This window comes from Peromyscus leucopus, chromosome 1, assembly GCF_004664715.2.
Source record: "Peromyscus leucopus breed LL Stock chromosome 1, UCI_PerLeu_2.1, whole genome shotgun sequence".
NCBI lineage: Eukaryota > Metazoa > Chordata > Mammalia > Rodentia > Cricetidae > Peromyscus > Peromyscus leucopus.
The window spans coordinates 58,728,714-58,735,682 of record NC_051063.1 but is presented as its reverse complement, the minus strand read 5'-3'; the positions used below and the strand labels follow the sequence as shown (position 1 = coordinate 58,735,682).

Below are 6,969 nucleotides of genomic sequence, written 5' to 3'. Positions count from 1 at the left end.
TTCCACTGTGAGTCCTGAAGAGCAAACTCAGGATGAGGCTTGTCAGCAAGTGCTTTTACCACTGAGCCACCCCACTGGATCCCATTACAAGGACCGTGCTCAAGGTGTTTATTAGCAAGAACCTACAGGAATTTGGCAAGCTGGGGCAGGAGCCTTTAACTTTATCAACTTTAAGGCTAACGTGGGCCACAGCACAAGTCCCTGTATCAAAATGGGGACGAGGGGCCAATAACAGAGACAGAAAAGACAGAGGGGGAGAAACAACATACAGAATCTAGGGGAAGACTGGATGGGTCTGGAAGCAGGGAGTTGAGTGTTTAGAGCACTAAGTATCCATCTTGTTATCACACAGCTTGCTTCACCAGCATGGAAAGGCCAGTGGTCCTTTTTAAGCCACCTAAATCAAGGAGACCTATCAAAGTAACAATTTTGAGAAACAGAAATGTAACATTTTTTTTTCTTGGTAGCCCTGGGGACTCAAACCTAGGGCCAAGAGCATGCTAGGCAAAAGTCCTTTTTAAATATTTACTTTATGTGTATACGTGCCTGTAGAGGTCAAAAGAGGACACGGGATCTCCAACTGGAGTTAAAAAGTAGTTGTGGGTGCTAGGAACTGAACCCAGGCCCTCTGCAAGAGCAGCCAATGCTCTAAACTACTGAACCACTCCCATCCTCCAATTTAAGATGGTCTTGGTAAATTGTCCAGGCAGGCTTTGAACTTGCTATCTTCCTACCTCAACTTCCCTGGTAGCTGGGTACAAACCTATACCACCAGGTCCATTTGCTTGTTTATAAGACTTCTGGCAACCTCAGCTAACCAAAGTTAAACAAGTAAGCCAGTCAACCAACAGCAGGCTTATACCTAGACCTTGGGGGAGAGGGGGAGATGGGGATGTCTTTCTGTATGCTGTGAGTATGTGTTGCTATGATTGGTTAAATAAAGCTGCACTAGCCTATGGCAAGGCAGCTTAGAGGCAGGTGGGAAATCCAAGCCGATATAAGAAAGGAGAGGAGAGAGAACCCGGCTGCCACCGAAAGGAGAAACAAGATGTCAGCAGACGGGTAACACCACAGCCATGTGGCACAACATAGATTAATAGAAATGGGTTAATTTAAGATGAAAGAGCTAGCTAGCAAAAAACTTAAGCCATAGGCCATACAGTTTGTAAATAATATTAAGCCTCTGAATTTTAAGTGGCTGAGGGACCTCGGGTCCGGGGACTGCAGCCTGGGCAAGACCTGAGAAACCTTCCATCTACAATACATTGCTGGGATACTTTCTGTATCTTTAAAACCTCTCTAGATTACTTATATGATGGAATGAAGGAAAAAATGAGGTACTCTGCATGTTCAATACAGATGCAGACCTGACCAGCAACCATCCAAAAGCTAGGACACAAACCACAAAAGCAGCATTCAAAGCACTAAAGTGGCAGACACTGAAAATCTGTGAAGTGTCTAGTGGCCACAGCAGAGCATATCCACATTCACATTTATTACAGGGACTCAGTGAAGTGCTCTATACCTGTGGCAAATTCAAATTTGGCTTTTTAGACCTTTCTGGAATTTAATACATTCAGTCCATGCTGTGTGAACCCACAGATAAGGAGCCCAAAGATACAGAGGGCTCAGTATACAATACTAACAAGCTTTGTTAACTCTCTTTGTAATTGCCAACTCTAGACTGCAGGTCCTTAAGGGCTGTTCATCAATGAATCCCTAATATATTTCTGACAAAGGACATATTCAGTTAGTACAGCTGCTGATCAAAAACGCATGAAAGACTGGGGGCTGGAGAGATGGCTCAGTGGTTAAGAGCATTTACGACTGTTTCTTGTAGATGACCTGGGTTTAGTTCCCAACACTCACACAGTTGCTCACAAATGCCTGTAACTGCAGTTCTAAGGGATCCAATGGCCTCTGCAGGCACAGCATGCACATGGTACACATACATACATGCAGGCAAACACTCATGCATAAAATAAAATGAAGCTAAAAATTATTTAGGACGATTAGAAGTAGATGGAGGTAGACATGGTGGCTCACGACTATAATCTTACACTTGAAAGGTAGAGACAGGAGGATGACAAGTTCAATGCTAGCCTGGGCTACATGGTAAGACCCTGTCTCTAAACAGGGAGCGGGGTGGTAACAGATGATGGGAACAGTACAGTGGTTGTTAAGTGTTGTAGGTGGCCTGACTGCAGTCCTTAGCACAACTACAACCACAGGCTGAGGTTCCGGACAGAAGTCAGTCAGAAAGCATCTCCATGACTCCTATCTTATAATGTGTGCAGATAGTACCATTTAGGGCTGAATTTATAGTTTTCCTAACGCTCCTCAATTTAACCACTCACATTATACCAACTTTAAGTACAGGCAAAGACCTCTGTTCCTCCCTTTACCACCACAGCATATCTCTCCAGGAAGAAAGACATTCCTCCACCTGCATCAGAGTCCAGGACACAGACAATTCCTTTCCAGCTGAGCATGGGCACTAAAAGAAGAGCATACCATATGCTCCCTCCACTCTACCCTCAAAGGACAGAACTGGGTAAACTGACCCAGGGCTAACTCTCTGGGGAAAGTCTTTCATTTTAAAAAAGAAAGGGGTAGGGGTGGAGATCTAAAAACAAAACTGACAGTTGGTCAACAAGATGATGGTGCCAGGTGGTGGTGGCACACGCCTTTAATCCCAGCACTTGGGAGGCAGAGCCAGGTGGATCTTTGTGAGTTTGAGACCAGCCTGGTCTACAGAGCAAGAGCCAGGACAGGCACCAAAACTACACGGAGAAACCCTGTCTTGGAAAAAAACAAAAACAAAAACAAGATGATGGTAAAAGATTTTTTTAATAATAATAAAATTCAGAGTGGTATGCACTGGGACAAATCCTAACTTGGGCATATCCTAACTTGCTAAGTTTCAAGCTCAATATGACAATGTATTTTCATGAGGTAAAGGGGAAAGTTTCAAAGTTGCATTTGCAAAATAAATTATTTCAAAGCTAAATCTTCAGGCATATGACATGATACACAGCTTGTCTTCCTGCCACTAACCAACCAAGCATGCAGGATCCAGGTACACAGACACAGCTCCTAGCCCACAAAGGTCCTGGAATTCAGCCCTTGAATCTCCACTCTACCACAGTGTAGGTTCTAAAAGGCAATGGCACTCCAGTTCCGTCTAAGAGGTTTATGAAGGTACATTCTCGAGCCTGCGAGATGGCCCAGTGGTTAAGAGTGCTTGTCAACAGCCTGATGACCTGAGTTTGATCCCTGGGACTCACATGATAGAAGGAAAGACCTGACCTGCACAAGCTGTCCTCTGGCACCATGTGTGCTGCAGTGTATGTGCACCTACAATTACACACGAGAGCTCACACATACATAATGAATTATTAAATGAATAGTCTCACGCTGGCAGCAGTGGTGTACGTCTTTAATTCCAGTACTTGGGAGGCAGAGGCAGGTGGATCTGTGAATTCAAGGCCAGCCTGGTGTACAGATCAAGTTCCAGGACAGCCAGGGCTACACAGAGAAACTCTGTCTTTTAAAAATAAAATGAAATAAAAAAAATTAGTCTCAACTCCACCACAAATTTCCAGAGGTAAAGTCCCACACCCATGGTTTTAAAATATCCCAAATGATTGTTATATGTGTTAGTCTATCATGATGTCAGCACCACTGATATTTAGGGTTGAATACTGGCAGGAGGGTGGGAAGGGAGGTGGGTTTAGGATAATCTGTGTACCACAGGAGGTTTAACAGTAGCCTTGACCTCTACCCTCTACAGTACACTGGAGGTGTTAATAAGCCAAAAGGAATGCTTCCTGAGAGGACAAACAGTTGAAAGACCATCACCTAGAGTAAATTTAAAAACCAAGTATGGGGTGAAATTAAATGTAAAGCACTTGCACCCCTGACAAATACTGTTCTAAAGAAGACATGTTTACTTGTAACAGCACATTTTTCTATAGGGAACTGACCAAGACTCATCTTAAAGCAGCTAAGCAAACTTCACTTGAAGTCCGAATTTCAGTGCTATCCATTTTCTGAATAGCTATAGACTACGCTTAAACACTCAATTACTGCAAACTAGCAAAGCTCCTTTTGTTTATGTGGTTTATGGCTGGTTGTTTTTTGATTAAGTGCAGTTGGTGAGTGGGTTGATATACAATACACAAAAGCTTAAGTCTATTAAAGCAATCAGTGTATTCAAGTCTACTTAAGATTGAGTTTATCAAAACACTCTTCCCCAGTGCATAAGCCAATCCAAGTCATAAGCAACTATCACCCATAAGACAAGTACCATGAAGAAGGCACAAGGCAGACATTAAAAAGCTGATTTCAGGTATGACTGAATGAGTGAAGACAGTTTGTTAAATTTTCTAGACTCCTTAGCCAAACACAGTAAAGTGCGGAATAGGTCCCAAAGCACCCATACACAGCTACTCCCAAACTACATACTGAGCACACCTTCTCCAAAATGGTTGGGACTACAATTTCAGTTTCAGATTTTGGAGTGTTGGCAGACTTTACCAGGCTGACATCCCTAACACAAACTGCTACACAATCTGAAAGTCTGATGCTGAAAAGCCATCAGGTTTCATAATGTTTAGACATTAGGTATGTTGCTGAAGCTCTCAAGACTGTAGTTCCAATTGCAGTAACAATGAGAAGAAACCTAAGAAATCAAGTTATTGATTTGGGGTAACCACACAGAAGCAGTACCTAGAAGCAGCAGAGCAACAGTGCTGTTTAGGCTCCTGGGTTATTTTCTATATATAAGTACTGGTTTAGACAAAACACTCTCAAGTGTCACGACTTGTCACTCTAGCACATGTAGGTGATTTCATGAATTTTCAACCTCTCTTCTCACAGAAAAATTAAAATAACTTCCAGTTCATTTTTTTTCCAGCCCACCTGATCCTTAAACACATGGCTTTCCTAATTGTACCTAAACATTTAAAAATTAATTTTAAACTAGGTGTGGTGGTACATAACTCTACTCATAGTGCTTGTGAGGTAGAGGCAGGAAGATCAAAAATTTAAGGCCATCCTTAGCTGAATAGAAAGGTCAAGAACATCTTAAGCTACAGGAGACCCTATCATCTCAAAAAATATGAGCCAAAACCAAAAATAATGAGCCAGGTGTAGTGGTGCATGACTTTAATCCCATTACTCAAGAGGCATAAGCAGTAAAGACCTCTGGCTATATAGTGAGACCCTGTCTCAAAAATAAAATAAAAGATGAAGTTGAATTTGGTAATTATGATCACTACTGAACTGATTCTATGTGCCAAGCATGGTTTTAGCTGCTTTGTGTTAACTTACTCAGTTACAGGTCTAACGTGTACCTCTGCTGGGACAAACTTATGAAACAGAGTTGTTTTCCCAGGTCACAGGAGCAGCAAAGATGAGTAATTTGCCCAAGGTCACAAGGCTAGAAAGTGGCAAATGGCCCAAAAGAAAGTTCAACCACCATTGATACAGGGATCTTGCATCCTGCTACTTCAAGGCATATTTTAGCGGTAGGAAATCTGAAGTCCCTTTCTCACTGGCTGCCTCATCTGCAACATGACCTTGAGGACAAAAACCAAAGTAAACTTCACTTAAGAAAGTGAAACAGTATCCATATTAACAAGTGCTGTGATGAAACCTGTCTAAATGCCCCTCTTCCCGCCCCGGAAAGCAAAACATAAACAAAGCTCTGACCCATCCTCAAGAGTCTACATCAGGTAGGGGGAAATGACAGTAGGTCGTGCAGTAGAAAAGTCCAGGCAAAGAACTAATCAGACCACTCATTCTGTCCCACCTACAACTTCAAGTCCAAGTTCTAAGAAAAGGCAACGGGATTGGGAGGGAAAAAACCTCCCAGTTAACAGTGAACCGAGCTTCTTTAACAGAGAAGTCCTTGAAGCCACAAAGATAAGCCCTCACCCCAACTCCAAAACACCAAGGAGTCTCAAGTGCCCCAGTCTGGGTATAAGAGATCCAACGGCGGAGGCTGAGGATTCACCGCGATGGCCCCGGGAGACTCGGAACTGGGTTTTGTGTATTCCGATGACTCTATGGCTAATGCCCAGAAACCCACAAAACTTGTTCCTCCGAGGACAAGAGTCCAACAAAGGCGTTCGCGAAGGTCTCCGACAAGTTGACAAGCTCCGGGAGATCCCGAGAAGTCGCTGGCAAGGCCGCGGGGCGGGAGCCTGGGAGCTCGTCCCGGACCCCCGACTTGGCTAGGGTGCTCCTCGTCTCGCCCGGGCTCCCGCCTAGCCAAGCCCGGAGAGTCACTTCGGCGTCCAAAGTTCGCCGGCGGCTCGGCTGGCTGCCAACGCGCGGTCAGGCTGACAGGAGCTGGGGACTCGGTCCCGGCCAGGACTGGACGCCGCCTCCCGGGCCGCCAAGGCAGCCGATTCCGGGGGGGAGGGGAGAGGGGCCGGGACGCTCCCTCCCCACGCCGCCCGGACCCGACCACCGCCCCCGTCGGTCGGCCGCCCGCCCGCGCGGCCCACGCACCCCGCGCCGCCGCCGCCTCCCCCGAGTTACCTGGAGGCGCCCACGACCCGCAGCTAGTCACGCTCAGGCGGGAAAAGGGCTCACCGACACCATCAGCGAAGCGCCCAAAATGGCGGACGTATCAAGCAGGCCTTGAGTTACCCCCGCCCTCCCTCCGGCCGCCTCTCAGCCAATCACGGCCAAGACTCCGCCCCCTTCCCGAAGATAATTGGCCTGCTTCTCCCGCCCCCCACGACCCATTGGCCCTCCCAGCGGCTTCCTCGCCTCCACTCCGATTGGCTCGCGGCCCTTGTCAGTCAAACGCAAGAGGCGCATTCTTTTTCCCATGGTCTTGACGCATCCGGAACCTCTAGGACCCCGGTGTCTGAGAAAAAAGTCAGAAATTGGGAGAAGCTTGGGCTAGGTCTCTCTACGCCGTAGCAACAGCACTGCCTCGCGTGACGGACGCTT

General features: G+C 46.0%; 1 protein-coding gene across 14 annotated transcripts in view; it reads right to left on the bottom strand.

Moving 5' to 3' along the window:
- Ppp6r3 (protein phosphatase 6 regulatory subunit 3) overlaps positions 1 to 6,653 on the bottom strand; it is a 133,604-nt gene extending 126,951 nt beyond the window's left edge. For 5 of the 14 annotated variants that reach the window (XM_028871541.2, XM_028871560.2, XM_028871584.2 and 2 more), the window contains exon 1: positions 6,550 to 6,651. The gene's annotated coding sequence lies outside the window, so the exon portion shown is untranslated. Of the gene's footprint in view, positions 1 to 6,549 lie in introns of all 14 variants that reach the window. The other 9 variants (XM_037208602.1, XM_028871574.2, XM_037208616.1 and 6 more) reach the window with 3 other exon arrangements.
- Positions 6,654 to 6,969: the final 316 nt, after the last annotated feature.